The sequence below is a fragment of the Mesoplodon mirus genome, assembly GCF_964341445.2.
Source record: "Mesoplodon mirus genome assembly, chromosome: 3".
Taxonomy (NCBI): Eukaryota; Metazoa; Chordata; class Mammalia; order Artiodactyla; family Ziphiidae; genus Mesoplodon; species Mesoplodon mirus.
The window spans coordinates 129,621,030-129,643,031 of record NC_138978.1 but is presented as its reverse complement, the minus strand read 5'-3'; the positions used below and the strand labels follow the sequence as shown (position 1 = coordinate 129,643,031).

The following is a 22,002-nucleotide window of genomic DNA, read 5'->3' as shown; positions in this document are numbered from 1 at the left end:
AACGTCTTCGTATTTCCACTGCTTATGCACCACTTCGAGGGAATGTTAAATTTTTAAGCATCTACCTTGTGGCTTAAGGGTGTTTCTTAACTTCCCCCAAACCTTGCATCCTGGACCAGTATAGTGCAGTATTTATTCATACCTCTGGGAAACATCTGTGACAAAGTTAATGTTCCCTGAACTCGATAAATGAAAACCCAGATTTCTCTAGCTCCCTAACAGCTTCTATGGATAATGTCACTTCTCCCTCAGTTTATTTCAACACTACTCCAATCTACACACTGCTGTCAGAACAATCTTAGAACACAGTTCTGAGCACGTTAATCCTCTCTTCAGAAATGGCCTCTTTCTGCTTCCCAGCTCCTGGCCTAAAACCTCACCTACTAATACACTCAGATCTCCTCAAAATGAACTACTCTTTATTCCCTGACTAAGCCTGCAACTTTCTCACCTCCGCGCCTTTGCCCATGCTTTGTCTTCTTCCTGAAATGCCCTTCATCAGACAACTGAAATGGCAATCATCCTTCAAGGCCCCCACTCCTTTTTTAAGAAGGAATGGTTAAAACTTTTCATTTTAACAAAACCATTCAGAATTTGCACTACGTTGAAAAAGGACACTATCTAAAACAGAGGGTGAAAGAAGCTCAAGGCCAAATACATTCTGTTACCGAGACATGTTACACAAACCACTCTGGGGCAAAGCAGAAGGTACTGGATTTTGAGGTCAGATACATGTGGGTTTACATCCTGGCTCTGACATCTTTTAATCTAGTGACCTTGTTTAAGTTATTCAACCTTTCTGAAACTGAGCCTTCTCCACTATAGAACAGACATAATGATATCTATGTCACAAGTGGAGATGGTAGACACAAAACACCCATTTCCCATAATTCCAGTGAGTAATTCTGTGCTGCCCGTGTCCCTCCTATGTTGTTACTTTGGGCCTTTTCAGGTCTCTTTCTCTTGCTAGTCACTAACGGAGGCTTAGTTCCAAGGACTAGTGGAAGATGTCTCCCTAGACTGTTGAGGAAACATTCCCTCTCCGCATCCCTGATCACGAGGGAAGCTGGTAATATTCTACATTAGAAAACTCTGAGACTTCCAGACTTCAGGGATTGCTACTGTGTCCTGTGAAAGCAACCTCTAAAAGCATGCAATTCTGATTGTTTTCTCAGTTAATAATGTGTTACCCTGGTAGTACTATGAAAACTGATCTATTTCCCCCAAAATATAAGTACTTGTGAATTCTCTTCATTAAGTCAGAAGGGGAGGCAAGATAAAATAAAAATAAATCTGCAGAATTTATTTCAACTAATAAATTGAGAGCCTTGGCTGAATTAAAACTAACACAGGGTCACTGTGAAAATTAATCTCAATAATTAATTAATGACTTCAGTAGACAGAACATAAAACATAGCAACAATGTAACAACTGCAACCACTTCTTCCAACAGTAATGATGGGAATATTCTGCCAGAGCTTACAGTACACACGCTTTCAAGGCCTCAGCCAAGACCTCTCTCTACTATAGTCGGGGAAAAGCACAAGCAAAGCTCTCTCGTCTGAATCAGCTGAGCTTCTTAGCCAGGGTATCTGCCTGACCCTGTTCTCCCTGCTGAATTTACCATCCTGTTGTAAATCGGTCAGCACGAACCCAGAAGCATACTCCGTTCATTTACTTAATAGCATACACCTCTTCACAGGGCAAAGGGTTTTGAGGAAATCCAAGCTAACTGAGGAGGGAAAAAGGCCGGAAGTATGGATTCATCTCTGCTGGAGATAAATGGTACCTATCAAATGCATACACAAATCCCCGAGTAAATACCAAGAGCATTCCTCTGTGTTGTTTTAAAATTCAGACTACATTAAGAGCAAGGTGACTTAGTTTTCATCACACCACTAAGTCTTCACTCCGTCAGAACGCTATTAGCATTAATGGGAGATTTTATTACCTCTCAAAGTGTGTGTAAAAACCAAGTGTCTCTGAAAAGTATTATTTTGTTGGCATTTATCATAAGAACTATCAAAACAACATACAAAAATGTCAATGTTTCATTTGAATACCTAGTTGCACCCCAAACTGGCTATTGCACTATTTTAGTTTATACAATCTATTAACAGAACACACACTCTAGTCTGATTAGAATGCATTATCCTTCCTGAGGGAAAACCTGAAGCTACTTTGTGGTAGGCCCTTGGCGTACACAATCCGTGATACTTAAAACGATGCTGTGGAATAGGTTCCACTAACCTCACTTTTCAGAGGAGAAATCTCAAGCTTGGGAAGATTAAGAAACCTGTCCAAGGTGACGTAGCTGGTAAGTGACTACAAGAGATTCAGACTTCAAAGCCCAGCTGAAGTGAGCCATGCGCTGTCCTCTCTGTGTGGTCACCTCCGATCACTGAACCCCTTGCCCTGATGACTGCTGGTCTCACGGGGCCTCGGGGCACCACTGACCCCTCACTTCAACAGACCCGAGTGAGCAGGGGGCACTGATCTGAATGTATTCTGACCCCAGGCCATGTCCTCGAACATCTTAATAAGTCCTGATGTCAGATCGCTTTCTTGTCCTCACCTCTATCTCCTGAAAGCAGAGGTCAAGGAAATCAGATTTCGATTCATTAGCATTATGCTGTATTTTCATTCCACTACTAGGTCACGGGCACTTCAGCTGCTGGGTAAGTCTGGTTGGAGACATGCTTCTGAAGCCATAAGCGTGTTAATGTACATGAAGCTCTACTGTCAACTCCAAAGGGTTCGAGGACAAGGACGAAGTGTTTGATGGCGATGGGATAGTGAGAAGAGCATGGATTTTGGAATCTAACAGTTAGGATCTGCGCCCTCCACCTTACAACCTGGTGATCTCAGGCAAACAGGTTAGCTAACCTCTCAAAGTTCAGTTTCCTCATCTGCACAATGTACAGAATGATGCTTACACTGCAGGCTGTGTTGTTCACCAACATCTGTTGCCTCCTGTTCCCAGGTTCAGGACCCAACTAAGTTTCCAGGGCCAGGCTTGGTCACGTGGCTAAGCTTCTCCCCAGTGGAATGTAAGTGAAAGCTTGGGGAGCTACTTCTGGGTCTAAGCCTCGAGACTGTGGGCTGGCCCCTCTGTGCTCTCTTTTCTCCTTCTTGGTGGATAGAACCTACGACAAGCCCCTAAGGGATGGTGGAGAAACACCATGGAAGGAACCCGGAGCAGAGCCCCAGCCATCTACTGGTGAGAAAAAAACAAGTGTCTATCTCCTTCGAGCTGCTGAATTATTGTTGTGTCCCTTTGTTACAGGAGCCTGGCCTTATGTTAACCAACAGGGTATTACCACCTATCACAACACCTGGCACGAAGCAGGCACTCAATAGATAAGTGATGACACCACTACTACCTTGACTACCACGCAAAGCACCTCACTGCCCACACAGGTTGCGTGGCTCCACGGCTGCAGACCCCACTGCTGCCCTCAGCTACAGGAAGGAAGAGTTGTGAGATGAGGAAAAACAAAGACAAAACTTCCACCTGCAGAGGAAAGAGCTTTAAGTTGTTTTCAAAGTGCACAGCACTGTGATAAAATAGCTATATTCTTTGCTGCTTTTGCTGGGGTGATCATCATGTTTTGGAGGTTACAGCAGGAAAGTCTGCAGACACAGCACTAGAAGGAATTTCAGGAGGCCATATAACTAGGGGTGTCTGTGCTGTGCACAGAGTATTCACGCAATCTACAAATATCCATTAAACACCAACTGGGCACCAAGTGTTTGCTAAATGATGGAGGAATAGACATTAGTTCCTCCCTCTACTTTCACAAGAGTTTTATCCAAATAAAACCAGGTGAAGGGCTTCCCTGGTGGCGTAGTGGTTGGGAGTCCGCCTGCCGATGCAGGGGGCATGGGCTCATGCCCCAGTCTGGGAAGATCCCACATGCCATGGAGCGGCTGGGCCTGTGAGCCATGGCCGCTGAGCCCGTGTGTCCGGAGCCTGTGCTCCGCAGCGGGAGAGGCCACAACAGTGAGAGCCCCATGTACCGCAAAAAAAAAAAAGATATGGTGAAGCCTCAGCCACCAGGACCTCAGAATGTGGCTTTCTTTGGAAACAGGGTCTCTGTGGGTGGGATTAGTTAAGATGAGGTCACACTGGAGTCAGGGAGCCCCTAATGCAATACGAAAGGTGAGCGTTGTAAGAAGGATATATGAAGAGAGATGCAGGGAGAACTCCACATGCAGATGGGGGCAGAGGTTAGACAGATGCATCCACAAGCCAAGAAGCACTAAGGATGGCCCGTCGTCACCAAGAGAGAGGAGTGGGCCAGCCTCCCCCTCAGAACGCTTAGAAGGGGCGAACTCTGCTGACACCGTGATTTCAGACTTCTGTTCTCCAGAGCTGTGAGAAAATAAGCTTCTGTTGTTTTAAGCCACCCAGTTTGTGGTACTTTGTTTTTGTTTTTGTATTTTGCTTTGCAGCTGCAGGAAACTAATACAGTGTCCAAATTCAGATGTCTAAAAAACCTGTGTCAGCCAAACAACACAACTGTGGGCTAGATCCAAGCCCTAGCAGCCAGACTGCCTCTAATTCAGTGCTCACTATCCAAGGGGTAGTCACATTTCTGCTGAAAAACAAAAACACTATTATAAAACTTTATTTTTCCCCGGCCAAAATATTCAGTCTCCGGATATTACAAATCAGCATATGTACTTGTAAAGAGCAGAATTATCTTTCAGGGTTTGGAGGTTAGAAGCATGGGTTCAGACTGCCTCGGTTCATATGCTAGCCCTGCCGCTCACCAGCTGTGGGGTTTGGGCTCTCTGCGCCTCAGTTTCCTCACCTGTACTAAATGGGGATGATACTATAACGTGCCTCACCAATGAGTACACAGGGCACACTGGGCAGCCTTCTGAATGACACAGAGGAAGGAAAACTCAGCGATCCAAGCAGTGCACTTTCTATCACAGGCGGGATCATTTGACTGCATTTTGCTGTGCATTATTTTCTGTTTGCTTTATTGTGAACTTGTCTAGGACAGGGCCTGTGTCTCAGGCATTTTCACCTTCCTTGCATGTATGTGATAGACAGTCAAACGCAGCTGGGGAAGGGCGGCAGGAATTTACTTCATCTCTTTGACCTCTGTGATTGTGAACTCCTTGAGGGCAAAACCTGAGCTTTGTATCATCCACAGTGTCCGGCATCAGCTAAAAGATTACGCACAGAGTAAATGGAAGTCCTTCTGCAGGAGGGATGTCGGTGGCTGGGTCGCTCCGCTCTCCCAAGCTGGAAAGGGAGCCAGAATTAAATGCTTCCTTCCAAGTTCAGTGCTTGGAGCTGAGTTTGCCTATTTCCTTTCTGCTCACCGCACACACGTAACATGTAGAACAAATCAGGGTGATACTTCCTAACTGAGGACTCTGGGAAAACCTATTAAATCCAAGGCAGAGAAAACAATTTCAAAAACATGACAAATGCAGCAGTCAGTAATTGTGCAATAACCAGCAAATGCTGAGAACTGCACTTACTCTCTATGGCTGCCTGATGCTGATTGGAGAGATGCCTTACAGTCTGGAAAACAAAAGCCTAGTCCAGACTGTGTGATATGGATGTTGCCCCACCAGATCGCTGGCATTATCTGGACAAACAGCCCATGATACACCAGCCACCTGTTATAAAGTTTTATTGATACTCAGCCCTGCCCATTCGCTTACATGTTGTCTATGGCTGCTTGTTCTAGGACAGAGTAGAATAGTTATAACAAAGACCAGAAAGCCTAGAAAGGCCCAGAAAGCCTAAAATATTTACTGCCTGGCTCTTTACAGAGAAGTCTGCCAACCTCTAATCTGAACCATCTTGCTGTGATTATACTAAAATTTAAGCTCTAATAGGACAGAAACCTTGCCTGTCTCACACAGACCTCTATCTCTGATGCTTTGAATACCTGGTTTATAGCAGGTACTCAATAAACCTTTGAGTACAGGGTGAACACTTAAGCCAAATAAATGTTAAGACTCTATGACAGGTAGTAGCAACACCACACCAAGTGCCAGTGGGATGCCTCCAGGGCCAGGCCAGTGCCCAGAGGCTCTGTCCCCTTGGAGGGGGCAAACCATGAGTATCTTGGTGCAGCAACTGGATGTCCCTTGGTTAACTAAGTACCTAGGAGCCCTCTAGGAGCCCAGGCTGGACAAACAACCAGGATGTAATGATTACAAGAATTCGATAATGCTGGCCTGTCAGGACAGATTAAACCTAACTACGAAGAACCTTTCAAAATCCTTTTTCTATGTATATACATTTACATTAGAAATGTTTTAAGGGAATAAACACTTGCAAAGCAGTTCAAATTTAAGGGTTCCCTTACACAGTTGAACCCAAAACAGCTGTCAGAAGCCAAACATTTATAAACACAAACGCTCAAGGTACTGAGAAAAAAAAAAAAAAAAGACTCTCAGATTTGAAAGAAAAAGCCCAATTTAACCTGCCATAACAAAAGCAAAGAAAGAAACAGAAAAATCAGACATTTCTGAGCAAGATCCTTTAGCGTTAATATTAAAAGCATGTGCAAGTTCTGGCTCCAATAAAATTGTTCATGGTTAGATTCAAAGTAAGAAAGGGTCCTTTAACTTGGAAAATGATCACATGGAACTTGTTCCATAAGGGAAGATTTTGATATTATTTTCCTCTTTCTATTTTTTTCCTCTCACTCAAAGAACTCTTGTTTCCATGCACGTCTTCAAGGCAGGCTTGGGTGGAAGACTCTCTCAGTCCTGCCTCCAGGGATTTGGGGCAAAATTCATGGTCACTGGGACCCTAAGCACTGTGGTGTCTTCTTTTTGGGAGGCCTATAGAGCTGTGACTCTCTCCTAATCCAGGCATATTCTCCCTTAAAAATGTTTGGGTAATACTGAATTACTATCTTTGAAGGCATTGGAAGTTTTAATTACTGTTATGATAGGATCACATTTAGATTTAAATAAAAGTGGCATTTGTGGTCTCAGTTTCTGATGAAATATATAACAATCAAAATACCATTCCGAAGGCTGACCTGACATAACAATTAAAGTATAATTTTAAGTTAAATACTGTATCAAAGAAATCTCAATATAACAAATTTTTAAAATTTAACTCCCTCCTAAGCCCACTTATTTCATATTTAATTCATACTCCCTATAACAAAAATCCAGGTACTATGGGAAAATGTGCATGGTCCATATAAACTGTTCTTACAATGTTAAGAAAATTTACTTATTCCACAGGATGAACACAAAATCAGACAAGGATTGACTCACTGGAGTTGCTTTGGGGAGTGTTGTATTCCATTTAGAAGGAGTACAATTTCTTTTGTAGTCACACCATGAGGGATGTGGTCAAGCGTTTCTTACAACAATCTCTAAAGCGCTGGCGCTCTGTGTGATGGTAGATGATGCCCCAATATGACCCTGCTCCCCTGCTACCAGCTGAGAACACCCGGTACCGAAGATCTAACAGACGTAACTTGTCCCCTCTTCCTTCCTTATCTTATTTTGCCATGACCTTCAGGACACTGTTTTCAGCGGTAGATTTTCAGACTCTCACCCTTAAGGGATTCTGTGCCTAGATTAGAATTAATATAAATGCATTTTCATCAAATGGAAAGAAAATAGCAAAAGAAAAGTAATGGCTAATTACAGCAGATCATTATTTTATCAGGCATGTAAAAATGGTGCTTCTTTGTCAAAGTCCTTCACAATACTGAAAATGGTAAAATGAAAGGACAACCAACCACCTTTTCATGGCCAGCTAAGAAACATATCTGAGATCAAAACTCCAGCATATATGGGTCACCTGGACCCTTGACCAGATACCCACAGTAGATTTTTAAATTGTTCCACTTCTCTTCTTAAAAGAAAGGTTTAAGGTTTGATAATTTCAAACCTTCTGGGTGGGAGTGTTAATAAAATCTAACATCTGTAAATCTCTCATATTGATATGATGGATCCTTGCTCAAGTTTTCTTCCTTATTCTGATTTTGAGTGATGTGACCTTAGCAATCTCCCAAAGTATCCAATGACTAAGACAATGATGTAAAAGCTCCATTGAAATCACAAACAAACAAAAAGCCCCAAACACCTAAAGACATAGTCTCCAAACATAATGGTGTGATGGGACAGTTTTGGTTGGAAGGAACCAGAAACCAGTAAGTAAAATAGGAGGGGATATGGAAACATGTATATGTATAACTGATTAAATTTGTTATAAAGCAAAAAATTTAAAAAAAAAATAGCTTGCTCCTGGTGAGAAACAGCCAGGAGAAGGAATGGAATGACACAAAGAATAAAGAGATATTTTAGCTTCAACTTAATCATAAACTAGTTCAACTAGAAGGCAACACTTCCAAAACTTAAAGGTGTATTACATTAGGATGGACTCAATCAAGCTTACTCTCATCCCAGATTCTTTCAGTAGACAAAGCCGCTGCCTATTTCTAGAAGGAAACTTATGCCATCAGAAGCAACTTCACAACCATCCAACATGAATCCATTTGCACCTGAACCCTACAGAGGTGCCTCCCCTCCTGTGCAAGGTGTGTGCACCCACCGGGCTCTGGATCCCACCCCTCCTCTCCCTCTAGGACAGGAGTTCTCAAACTTGAATGTGTATCAGAATCACCCGGAGGCTTGCTAAAACTGGCTGCTGGGGCCCAAACCCAGAGTTTCTGATTCAGTAGATGTGAGGTAGGGGCTGAAAATGTGCTTTTCTAACAAATTTCCAGGTGATGTTGACACCGCTGGTCCCAAACCAGACTTTGAACAACACTATTCCAGAACCTGTTACACTGATTATCCTCTCTTCCCAGATGCTTGAAACTCTCCGTCCATATTGCTTTTTTTCAAATATCAAATTTCTCTCATCTTAAAATACAAACAAAAATCCTCCTTGACCTCATCGGGAATGGGAGTAGTATATTTCTCTCTCCTTTCTTACACATCCAAATTCTTAAGAGAATGTTCTCCACATATGACTTTCTTCCTTCCCACTTCTCCTCACTGCTCTGCAACCTGACAGCTGCCCTCTCAAGTTCACTGGACCCGCACAGCCTATAGTCCTGCATGCACTAGAGTTTCCAGGTCGATGGGTGCTTCTTAGCCCCCATCTTACTCAATCTTTCCACGATGTCTGGCTTGCTCACCTGCTCAAATGGCATTCCCTTCTCCCTTGGATTCTGTAACACCTCTCTATTCTGGGTCTCTTACCACCTCTCTTGCTGTCCCTTTTTGGTCTCCTTTTTTAGGAATGTGTCCTTTTTACCATCCCCTTAAGAGTTGGTAATCCTTTGGGTCCTCTCCTTGGCCCTCCTCTTCTCGCTCTATACATTTTGCCTGAGAATTCTCATCTATGCTTGTATTTCAACTATCATCTATATCCTGATGACTCTCGAATCTAGACCTCTCTCCTCAACTTCAAATACATCGAATAGTCACCAACTAGACAATTCTTTCTATTTGTCCAACAGGCACCTCAAAGACATCAGTGCCTAAAAGTGAACCCATTACCTTCAACTTCATTCCTGCTCCCCTTCCTTTATTTTCTCATAACATCCTCCCGCTCCATTACCTAGTCATGCAAGCCAGTCCTTAAGGACAAGCAGGTCCTTATGTCTCATGACCAATCATATCCTAAGCCTGTCCAATCCACCTCCTATCTCAAAACTGGCCATTTGTTCCCATCCCATCACCTCTGCCCCAACTTAGGTCAACATTATCCAGTCTGGACCAATGTAATGTCTACCATTCAGGTCTCCTTATTTCTAAGCTCTCCCCCTCCAGTCTCTACAAATACAGTGATCTTTCAACCATATCTGATAATCCTCTATGCAAAATTATTCAATGGATTGCATTACCACTGAAATAAAGTGTTTTTTTTGTTTTTTGTTTTTTGGGTTTTTTTGCAGTTCACGGGCCTCTCACTGCTGCGGCCTCTCCCGTTGCAGAGCACAGGCTCCAGACGCACAGGCTCAGCAGCCATGGCTCACAGGCCCAGCCACTCCGCGGCATGTGGGATCTTCCCGGGCCGGGGCACGAACCTGTGTCCCCTGCATCGGCAGGCGGGCTCTCAACCACTGCACCATCAGGGAAGCCCCCCTTCCTCACATTTTAAGCTCTAGCAATACCAAACTATTTAATTACATCTTTGAACGTGTCACGTTCTCGCACATCTAAAAACTTCTATATATCTTATTCCCCCTGCCTGGAAAACCACTTGTCCTTAAAATCCCTGCACCAGTACTCTCTCCTTTCCAAAACCTTCCCCAGGCCTCTTGGATTTAGGTCCCTTTCCTGCTCTCTTTCCAAGTGGCACCTGCCCTCCACTAAAGCAATGATCTGTTCTTAAGGCTACCACTGCACCAGCCTGTAGGGTTCTCAGAAGTAAATCTTTCAAGCTCCACTGCTGAGGGTAACACCAGGCTCAAAGTATGATCTTTACTAAAAATAAATTTTAACTAACATATCAATGACCCTGAACAAGGGGACATGTTCCTCTGGCAGAGCCACTGAAATACTAAATTTTAGACCACCAATGTCTTGTATTTATTTCACCTCAATCTCAGTGTGTTGATTTCTTGTTCACTTCATTTCTTCAAGGAACTGGGGAAGGAGACACTGAAACTGGATTTGGGGATGGTTAGGAGTCTGTTGAAAGACTTTTTGAAGAGTTTCTCTCATTACAAGAGTTTTTCTCCTCTAGTCATTAGAAGAATGAGGGGAGCTAAGGGAAGCTGGTACTTGGGAATTTTCCATTTTCTGTAAGTACCTGAGTTTGTTTTCTGACATCTGGATCAAAGACAGCCACCTCAAATTACATTTGGGCTGTATGAAACTGGGCTGTTACTCCTGCAGCTGGGCCAAGTACGACAGACTACCTACACAGCCCCTCAGGAAGCCCAACTGCTTTCACACTATTATGAGACCAGAAATAAAATTACAAGAAATTTTAAGGCCAGTCGTAAATGTCCCAATTAACTGACTGAAACTGGTAGCCTCTGGGCACTTTCATGGTCTTCAGTGAAGGCTTTACTGCCCTGAGGAGCCCAACCGTGCACCATCAAAGAAGAACGGACACTCTGCACTCTCCATGCCCAGCTCTTCAGTGTGAGGCACCATACATACCCACAGCAAGGCTGCAGCAGAGCAGTCCTCAGAGAGGGTGAGCTGGGTGCTACCTCCATCCACTCTCAACAGCTACGGTCTTTTTTTTTTTTAAATTTATTTTTGGCTGCCTTGGGTCTTCGTTGCTGTGCACGGGTTTTCTCTAGTTGCGGTGCATGGGCTTCTCATTGTGGTGGCCTCCTGCTGCAAAGCACGGGCTCCAGGCGCAGGCCTAAGCAGTTGCGGCACGCGGGCTTCAGTAGTTGTGGCGCATGGGCTCAGTTGCTCCGTGGCATGTGGGATCTTCCCGGACCAGGGACTGAACCTGTGTCCCCTGCCTCGGCAGGTAGATTCTCAACCACTGCGCCACCAGGGAAACCCAACAGTTACGGTCTTGCCTTACGGGCGTTTTAAAGAAAATCCATTCAGATGGGCACAGCAAGCAAACATGGATTTGAGGATCAAGAAACAAACATAAATAGAACTAAATGAACACACTTGCGTTTTATGTAAATGTCAATGCACACGTTGTGGGGTAAGGTGACTCTGCTGACTCTGCTGGAGAGGACACCTCATTCTCATTTTGAGTTAGTCGTCACTGCAGCTGCAGAGGAAAATGCTGACAGGTCTACACTAGAGAAAGTGGATCACAGCAGCCTTGGAAACAACCTACTTTTATGATGAAACCAACTCTCATATTATGCCTCCAAACACAGCTGAGGCCTGAAAGTAAGCAGAAGAGTATCCAAAAAATCTTGAAGAATCCAGATGTTCCTGTAATCGTCCACTGATAAATTTCCCAACAGAAGAGAACTTACACAAGGATGGGAAATTCCCAGATGTTTAAGATCCAGAGGATATTTGCACGGAGAGAAATTTCGCACTCAGACCACAGGAAGTCACAGTCCTACTGTTTGCTGATGTGGTCAGACATCTAGAATTTTGTGCTAGCTTCGATGCCCACGCTGCTACCCACATTCTAAAGAAAGTGGAAGGGATCATATTTTAAGAGAAAAATTAAAATGCGCCAAAAATTAGGGGTGAAAGATAGGGATCTTGAAAATACATCGTTAAAAAGAGCTGAAGGAAGCAGGGGAGTTTAATAATTATTGATAACTAGTAATATCCGCTGAACCCTTTCTGTGTGCCAGCACTGTGCTAAGAAATGTCGTGTGTTTTTTAAACTTATTCCTTGAAACAAATTTTTAAAATATCGGCTGCATTATTATTCCCACTTTACAAATAAGAAAACTAAGCCTTAGGGATAATAAGAAACTTGCCCAAAATATATGACTTAGAAACAATGGAGAGGAGATATGAACTCAGTCTTTCTGATTCCAAAGCCCCAGCTCTGAAGCACCACATGAGAACCTGAAGAAGCAAATGGCCATGGGAGACGGGACAGCAGTCTTAATATTTGAAGACATGTGATATGGAAGACAGAAGAAATTGGTTGTGTTCCAAAGTAGGGGTTCCCAAACCTGTCTGTGCCAGAGAATCACCTCTGGAACTTAAAAAAAAAAAAAAAAAATTCTAAGGTCTCACCACCAGACTCTAATTCAGTTGAGCTGGCATAGAGGCCAGGGAACTGTATTTTTATAACGTTGTCCCCAAAGGACTCCAACGCTCTGCTGGGCCTGAGAACTACTGCTCTGGACCTCAGAACTGGAATAAATGCAGAGGGGTTACCAAGAGGCAGGTTTGGCTTTACATTATTAAATAGACCATCCAAACCAAATCTCACTCACACACCAGCCTTAAGAACCAGAGCCTCCCCAACATGGTAGCAGCTACCTCCTAGGGGATCATGACATATGGAAAAGAGTTCAATCCCTGCAAACACACACGGCTGGCTCCACTCCTGCTTCAGCTGTTTTCTAGGCGTGCAGTGGTCAAGTTATTTTCTCTGAGTCTGTTCTCTCAACTGGAAATTACAGAATATGACTTACCTCAAAAAAGTCTTGTTACAAATTAGAGACAATTAGGTACACTTCCAAGCACTGTGGTTGGCCTGAGGTGGGTGCTCAATAATGACACTCTTTATCTCTCATGAGGAAGTGACGCCTCGGCCCACCTGACACGTAGCCACCCCCGCTGGCTGCTGCAGGGGCCTCTGTCAGCATCCATTCCCCTTATCCCCACCACCACCCTTCCCGCGTGGGATGCAACGGAAGGGGCTCCAGCCTCAGTTTACTGTGGGCCCTGGTTGGCCCAATCCAATCAGCCGACACCTGGCCCCCTTGCCACAGCGATAGGCAATAAGAAGCCTAAACCAATCAGCAGATGGTGTTCCTCTGGCCACAGAGGCTGGTTTGGAAGGGAGGCTGCGTATATGCCCTAAATGGGGCCCATCAGAATGAACCCAAAGGCTTTTGTTTGAGAGAAGGAGGAGTACTTCCTCTCCCAGATTGTGGAGTATGCCAACACGAGACCTGACACTCAGCAGCTGTTTTGCTACCAAGAGCCTTTATCAAATGATATCTAAACCTGAGCTAACTTTGTATTTTTTGAGATCTGTGTACCAATAAATTCCCTTTTACAGTTTGAGCTGGTTTGAGGTTCTTTTTCTATTACTAAGACTGCAAACATTATTATTTATCCAGAATCACCTGCAGGGGAGTGGTGAGATAGAACCACTTGGATCATTTCTAACTTTATGATTCCACGACTACTTAGACTATTTACATAATTAGTGCCTGTCGTAAAATTCACAACACTTATGATGACTGGTTTCTGCAGCCTGGAGTGCCCTGCCCCCCTTCTCCTCCTAAAAATTCCTCCCCATCTTTTAGGGCCCAATTTAAGTGTGACCATTGCCCCAAGGCCTTTAAGAGAAACACTCTTCCTCTGTACGCCCACAAGCACTTTACTGTTCCTCTTTTATCCCTAATTTCGCTGTTAATTTTCCTCATGCTGATCTCCCCCTAAATGTAGGTGGCGAGCACCTTGAGGACGTCATCTCCAGGCATTATCTGCTTACAGGCAAACTGTGCAGCAAAGAGCACAAATCTAGCTTACTGTGTGTGTTCGATGCCAGTACAGGGCTGGACCTGCAGAAGGCAGGCAATAAATTACTGCTGATTCATTAAATGCCAGATGACTGGTTAGCTGGATACAGGAGAGGGGAAAAAACGGTGAAGGTTTCTGCCCTAGCCTTCTAGACGCCTTCCTTGTGCCTTGAAGGAATCAAAGAGAAACATTTTCTACCTTGCACTGCCAATTTCCAATTACAAGTGTCCCCCCAACCCAAGCTTACAGGTCAATTTAGGTGTGATAGGGTTGTGCTGATAGATGTGGTTCATAGTCTTTTCCAACCTTATTAAACTTAATCAGAGCTTAACATGTACAATAAAGGCAAAAAACTCAAATCTTACAGGTACCTTGCCTTAAGGTATGAAAATGCAGTTTTCAAAGATAAAATATTATAGATGCCAAATAAAAGACATCTATTCAGTGATGTCTGACAGACGTGACGAAACTATCACCTCTTCTGTAAACTGTAAACATCACAACTCTAAATTCTAATATCATCCTGTATTACCTATGTGGGGAGATGCTTCTCCTACATTCATTGTATTTAAATGAGAGAAGTGTTAAGAGAGAACTCTCTCGTAGTCATAGTCCTGATTCAGTGTGGTCCAGATCACTGGACCTTACGTGAAATCTCTGGATCTGACATGGTTTCAAAGGGTTATAATCAGGAAGGAAACATGCAACAGAAAGCGGGAGTAGATCTGTTAATCCAACACTCCATCACATCCTCAGTGACTGGGAGATTTCCTGCAATTCAGATTCTTTATTGGCATGGATCATCTTGGTCTGGAGGAATGCGGCTATAATCTAAGGAACGAGAGTGGTCTTTAGGAGCTGGAAAAGGCAAGGAAGCAGATTCTTCCCTAGAGTCTCCAGAAAGGAACCCAGCCCTGCCTACACCTTGATTTTTAGCCCAGTGTAACTTGTATCAAACTTCTGACCTACAGAACCATAAAATTACAAATGTGTGGTGTTTAAAGCTACTGGGTCAGTGGTAACTTGTTATGACAGTATTAGAACACTAATACTTTGACTTTCCTATACAGGTGATTGCTACCTCTTTGGTATTTATAGCAGCTCCTTTCCAAATTGAGTGCTACTGTTTAAAATAAACTGTTAAGTTTCTCAAACATAGAGCATGGTAGTAAGTCATAATCAGAAGTTGAAGTTAGATTAGGAAAAAGAAAATATTGGTAAAATGTATCAAGGATCCAAACAAGAGGAAAATTCAGATAGGTGCCCAGATCTGAGTATCAAACGTTCCTCTCATATTTACAAAACAGACTTAAACAAGTAGATACTTTAACTTAAATGCCTTTTTCTCTTTATGTGGACAAAATGTATTAATTCATTAATTCAACACATCATTTACAGAGTCCCTTGCATGTACCGGGTGCTGTGAATGTCAGAGTCCTGAGGATATTCTACCTTCAAGATTCTTGCAATATATGTGAGCAAGGGCAAGCACAGAAATAAATTCTTCACGTCTTAGCTCATCAACAGTAAAACAGGAAATAGGGGTAGAATCACACTTAAAAGTTATGTCATTACAGACAAGCAAATTGAGAGCACGGCCATGTGTATTTGTGACCTACTGCTGCAGCTTAAAGCAACAAACGTTATTCCACAGTTTTGAGGCTCAGGAATCTGGATGTGGCTTAGTTAGCTGCGGCTCAGGGCGTCTCGTGAGGTTGTAGTCAGGCTGTCAGCAGGGACCACAGTCAATTCAAGGATGGACGAAGGCTGGAGGGTCCACTCCCAAGCTCACTCGCGTGGTGGCAGGCAGGCCTCAGGTGCTCCCTGGCTGTTTGCCAGGGGCTTAGTTACTGGTAATGCGGCCTCTCCGTATGGCTGCTACAAGAAGGCAGGAGGCTTCTCCCCAAGCGAGGGACCCAAGAAAGAGAAGGACCAAAACAGAAGCCAAGGTCTTTAACAACCTAATCTCAGAAATGGCATACCATCTGTCATGCCATATTCTATTGGTCACACAGACCAACTCCAGTCCAAGGTGGGAGGGGATTCTACACAAGGATGTGAACATCTGGAGGCAGGAATCATCGGGGGCCACGTTGGAGGCTGGTTGTCACACCGTGTTCTTCCAAAACATTTCAACAAAGGAAGCCAAAGAGCATAACAAGCATGGCTCTAGAATGTGGTCACGAGGTCTGGAGCAGTCATGGGTCTGCTACTCTTCAGTATGTGTGACCCACCAAGGCTCAGTCTCCATAACTGTAAAATGTGAATGGAGTCCCAAGTATTAATAACACTGGGTGGTAGTTGGACTGCTGTTCCTGCCACTTTACATTTATTGAGTGTCTATCACGTGCCAGACACAGTTGGAAGCATCACACCCTTATTAACTCATTTTCTCCTCACTACACCCCTATGAGGTGAGCACAGTTTTGACCCCCAAGTGACAGCTGAGGAGACTGAAGCCCAGACAGGTTCATCCACTTGCCCAAAGCTGTATCACTAGGAAGAGGCAGTCAGGATTTGAACCTAGGTGCTTTAGTACCTGAATCTATGTTCTAAGTCACTGTACTCTACTGGTTCTCTAACAGAGAGTATGGAAACAATGCAAGTAAATACACTACTTATAAAACATTAGCAGTACTAAAACTGAAAAAAAGAAATCACACTTTAAAATTTGGTTCAGAAATAGGCAGTATGATTCCAGTTATATGAGGGACCTAGAGTAGTCAAATTCATAAAGGCAGGACGTAGGAGAGTTGGACGCCAGGGGCTGGGGGACGGAGGGATGGGCAGTTACTGTTTAATGGGTATAGAGTTTCAGTCTGAGAAGCTGAGAAAGTTCTGGAGCTCGATAGTGGTGATAGTTGCACAACACTGTGAATATACCTAATGACACAGAATTGTATACTTTAAAATGGTAAAGCCTACGTTATGTATATTTTACCACAATTAAAAAAACAGACATTAAACTCAGTATTTGATATTCCATTCAGAAACTCACACAAAATGAAGAATCCTACATATTTAAGCACTTTAGATGCTTAGAAAATAGTTTAGTTGTAAAGCATGGAAAAGAAGCCAGAGGATTTGTCTGTTCTGGTTGGTTCAGCATCTTTCTTCCACCCTCTTCTGGCTGCTCTTTCCCTCACACAAAATAAAATGTTAGAATAGTTTCCTTTACGCTTATATCTCCCAAGTTGTATAAGCAGCAATTTTAAAGTGAAAAGTGCAGCTCAATCCTAAACCCAGGAAAAATCTGCCCACACTATTAAGTGCTTCATAGCCTATACTTTAGGAACTACTCTATGATTATCATTATTTACACTCTTCCCCAGATATCTCCTGTGTGTTTCAAGAGTCAGAGACTGGCCCAACAAACTGAAAGCACCGGAGTCAGGAGAGAGGGAGCTGGGAACTTGGGGGAAAAGATGCACAACAACAAACGGGCATGTGGCAGTCAGGGTTTCTTACTAAACTCCTGTTGCAGATGTGTTGGCTCATCAGAGGGGACACGGGAAGGTTACTTTCTTCCCGGGTTGGCCCCTTGGATTAATGTTCTTCCCTCATCCTCATCCTCTGGCAGAGACACTTTCTCCTGGTGCACCTGGGAGTCCGGGGCTCACAGCCCAGGGCTTTGGCTACTTCCTCACCACCATGGTTGTCCTCCACGTTTGGGCAGGAGTTATACTTCCATGAGGTATCTCAGGTCTCATTTCAGAAACAGGGAAGACCCTAGTCATAAATGAAGTTTTATGCCCTTAGTTAAGAACACAAATTTGTTATCCACCAATCACTTCCCCTTATTATCCATCCATAGGCAGATCACAATATTTGGTGGTATGGAGTGAGATAAAGTAAAAGATATAGAAAATTTAAAAAAAAGAAGATACTGTAAAAAGGACACAGTTTGTGAAACCCAACCTCCAAAAAAACTAAATTCTTAAAAAATACAAATAAACAAATAAGTAAAACAAAGTATATCATTTACCTGAATGTTTCTGATGCCCACTTACCACACTAACTTTTGTGCTTGTGAACGCTACACATTGAAGGTGGCTTCGTAACCCTCAGGACAGCCTGAGAAGCCCTGAGCTGCAGAAAGGTCACTGCCAACTCCTTTACTGTCCCTGTGATTTCCGCTCGCGTGACAGTGTGTAACCTAAGCCTGTTTACGCACCTGAACAGAGGCGAAAACAGTAACAAACTCAGAGCCACTCTGAGCATTAAATAGATGATTTATGCCAACAAGTTTGGTAAATCTTTACAGGTTAGGCAGATAGGAACTGTGGGGCTGGATGATATTTCGAGGCAGTAATCTGTATTCTCTTTCTTTTTCTCCCAGGGAGCAGACTCTGCCCAGGGCCTCAGTGGAGGCGCTGGGGATGAGGGGGGCCAGGAGGTCTGAATGAACAGGGGCCTGGGCCCCGATTCTTGGTAGCGCTGACACTCTGGCAGCACAACTTCCCCAGGAGTAGGAAATGGGTAAATAGAGCCACATGCAACTTCACGTGAGCTTCCTGAGTCCTCTGTGCGGCGAGGAAGCAGCAGAGAGCTGCCAGCCCTGCAGCAGAGACGGCCGCGGAAAGACCCAAGCCCCCAATGGCTTGGTCCTGGGGTCACCCCAGGACCTCGGGAGGGAGGCTGTTTTCCACCACACCAGTGGAAAGAGGAATCTGAGCCAGAAATTGGGCAGCTTTAGAGAAAAAGTTTTAAGTGTTATTTCTTGCACACTGTAGTTTTTGGACTGAGACTATATTCATTACAATGTCTAATTTCCAACACCTAATATTTTTCTGTCAGTTAACAATGCTCAATGTAATGAACTGTTAATAAATTTTCTTGCTTTATATATACATATATATATATATATGTATATATATATAAGACATCTTGTCTGACTAAAAAGAACATACGCATTATACTGCTTTAATGAAAAGAGCACTAGCAAGGCATATTCTGAAATGATTTTCTACATGCTGCAAGGTACACAGAAGATGCTCAATGAAAACCTGCTGGCTGACTGGTGACGAGCCATTCAGAGCCGCTCCTAACTTCTCCAGATACTTGAGATCAATAGCACAAACCTGCCAACCAGGTGGCTGGAATGAGGGATGTGGGGTGTTGTGATGAGTGGAACTTTTCTCTATGTAATGCTTATGGGTTTGCATAGAATAGAACTCATGTTATGGACATTACTCTAAACACTGTGATCTAACCACTTGAGAATGGAACAAATAGATAAATCCATGTGGGCAAGACCTTGTCTATCTAGTTACCTAATGCATTCACAGGGTCCAGAAGAGTGCTAGGCACATCGTAGGAATTCAGTAAATACCTGACACATTTTGACAGACAGTCAGAAGACACAAGACCGCTACCTCCAAGTATGAAATATATATATATATATATATATATATATATATATATATTTCTAAAATATAAATATATAAGGTAGGGGTAGCTTAAATAGAGCCAAACCCAGGATTCAAGAATCCAACAAAATCATGAATAGCACTCAGAACAAGAGCTGGGTGGTTTTCCAGTATCCCCATCCAAACTGGGGACACCTCCCGAGACACAGAAAGCTCAAAGCCTGTGGTTGGGGGGCAGAGAGGGTAGAGGGAAGAGCTATTTATCAGCCCCAGGTTTCAACTTCCTTCAGCTCTTTCCTATTGTTTAGCAAGATGCCTCTGTGCTTTGGCTGAAGCAGTCTGCCCCAGATACTGAAGCCCTAACATGACCTACATTCCAGAAGAGTTCTGATTTATGAATTGGCACTGAGACTACATCAGTTGGTGCAGACCGCCAGGGCGTCTGTTTTGGGAAGATGTATACACGGAGTGGTTTTTCACGGGTACAGTCAGCTCTGGCTCTCGGGGCTTCTGAACTCAGTTCAGGGCATGGAGTTTAATCAAAGAAATGACAAAACTGGCCCAACACAACGAGACATTTAGTGAATTTACTTAACGGTGTCAAATATGGGGAGCCCCCTTTAAACGGAATAGCACAAGGAACAGGAAGAGAAAGATTGATTTGTTACAAGACATCTCAGAGCAACTGAGTCACCTGAGTGCTAATCAAAGGCAACTGGAAATGTCACTGCTGGGGGGGGTGGATCCCTGGAAAACTGACTTCCCTGTGAAATCAGAAGTGTGAGCATCTTTCTTTCGGCTGGAATTTACTGAGCTTATGCTTTGTGCTGTAAGACAAGGAAGACTCCATCTCTCCTCAAGAACCTGTTGAGAGATATTAACAACTAACATTTTTGGTAAGCAATGCACTACCATCTCACATGATCTTATTCAATCTTAGCCGTGAATCAGTAGCAACAGGGATTATTTTCCCTGCGAAAAACTGAGACATGGGCTGGGGCAGGGCAGGCAGCGTGGTAAGGAACTCTCTCCAGGTCACTTAGCTATGCAAATGGCACGTCATAAGCAAGGGCTGCAGGCCACACTCCTGATTCTCAGCCCCTTCCCAGAACCACAGAGCAGCACCAGGAAAACCATACCCAACTCAAGGCAGCTGGGGTATGTGAGGACACAGGAGGAAGCACAAAGGCAACAGGTGAGGATGAGGGCCTTGCAGTCAGGGAGTGAACAGAAGTGCTGCGAGTTGGACTAGCCACTGTGAGGTGCATCTCCAAGCCCTCAGCTGCCCTGAAGAGATAAGAGCTTTCTCTGGCAGGTGCTCAGACAAGAGGTCATGCGTAGGCACCATTCTGGCAACGCCCAGACAAACCAACCTCTCTCTGATCCCAGTGGAAAGGCTGGACAATAACATAGTCTGTAGGCAAGGAAATCCAAAGCATGGCATTCCTCCAGGGAAAATGCTATGCTGGACCTAGGCCAGGGCTGCCAATACCTGTGAGCGAGTGAATTCCAAAACGTACAGTCACCGGCTGGCTCCTCTGAGGCTCGGCTCACAGTATTTCTTCAAAAGAGAAATGAAGAAGAGAAGGTATCTTTCTGCTAAGAGCCCCACTTAGGTAACATCCACCCTCTCCTAACTGCCTTTTGGGAGGGTATGGGGATCATTAACCCTGGATAAAAAGTACAATGAAACGTTCTTTTCTGAACTCTCACTGTTTTGAAACCTGATAGCTCTTATCAGGACATGATTCTTGTTGAATAAATAATTGTAAGTCAGGGACCTAACCATGGACTCATGTCTGAAATATAGTTTGATGTTTTCAATTTTTATGCTAAATTAGTTTCATTTTATTTAAGAGCTATAATTTTAGTAAGGGACTATATGACAACCACAATGAGATAGCACTTCATACTTATTAGGATGGCTATAAGAAAGAAAGAGACACAGAGAGAGAGACAGAGGGGGGGGAAGGAAGGAAGGGAGGAAGGAAGGAAGGAAGGAAGGAAGGGAGGAAGGGAGGGAGGGAGGGAGGAAGGAAGGGGAAAAAAGAAAAGAAAAGAAAAAAAGAAAAGAAAAAGAAAGAAGAGGAAAGAAAAAGAAATATTGGTGAAAGGATGGCTTGGAGACACCATTTGCACATGTGTATTACTGAACAGTGAAGCCAGCAGCCCCAAGAAGGGCAGGAGAACTGGCTGCCTGGCAGCTGGGTGTGGGGACTAGGCATGCCTCGGAGAGGCTGTGGGTTTGGTTTCAGACCATGGCAATAAAGTGGATATTACAATAAAGAGAGTCACATGAATCTTTTGGTTTCCCAGTGCATGTAAAAGGGTCTTGGTGCTCCAGCAGGGTGTCAGGCCTGAGCCTCTGAGGTGGGAGAGCCAAGTCTAGGACATTGGTCCACCAGAGACCTCCCGGCTCCACGTAATATCAATTGGCGAGAGCTCTCCCATACAGCTCCATCTCAACACTAAGACCGAGCTCCACCCAATGGCCAGCAAGCTCCAGTGGTGGATGCCC

General features: G+C 43.9%; 1 protein-coding gene across 2 annotated transcripts in view; it reads right to left on the bottom strand.

Moving 5' to 3' along the window:
• SMYD3 (SET and MYND domain containing 3) overlaps positions 1–22,002 on the bottom strand; it is a 738,989-nt gene that overhangs the window by 195,233 nt on the left and 521,754 nt on the right. The window lies entirely within an intron of this gene.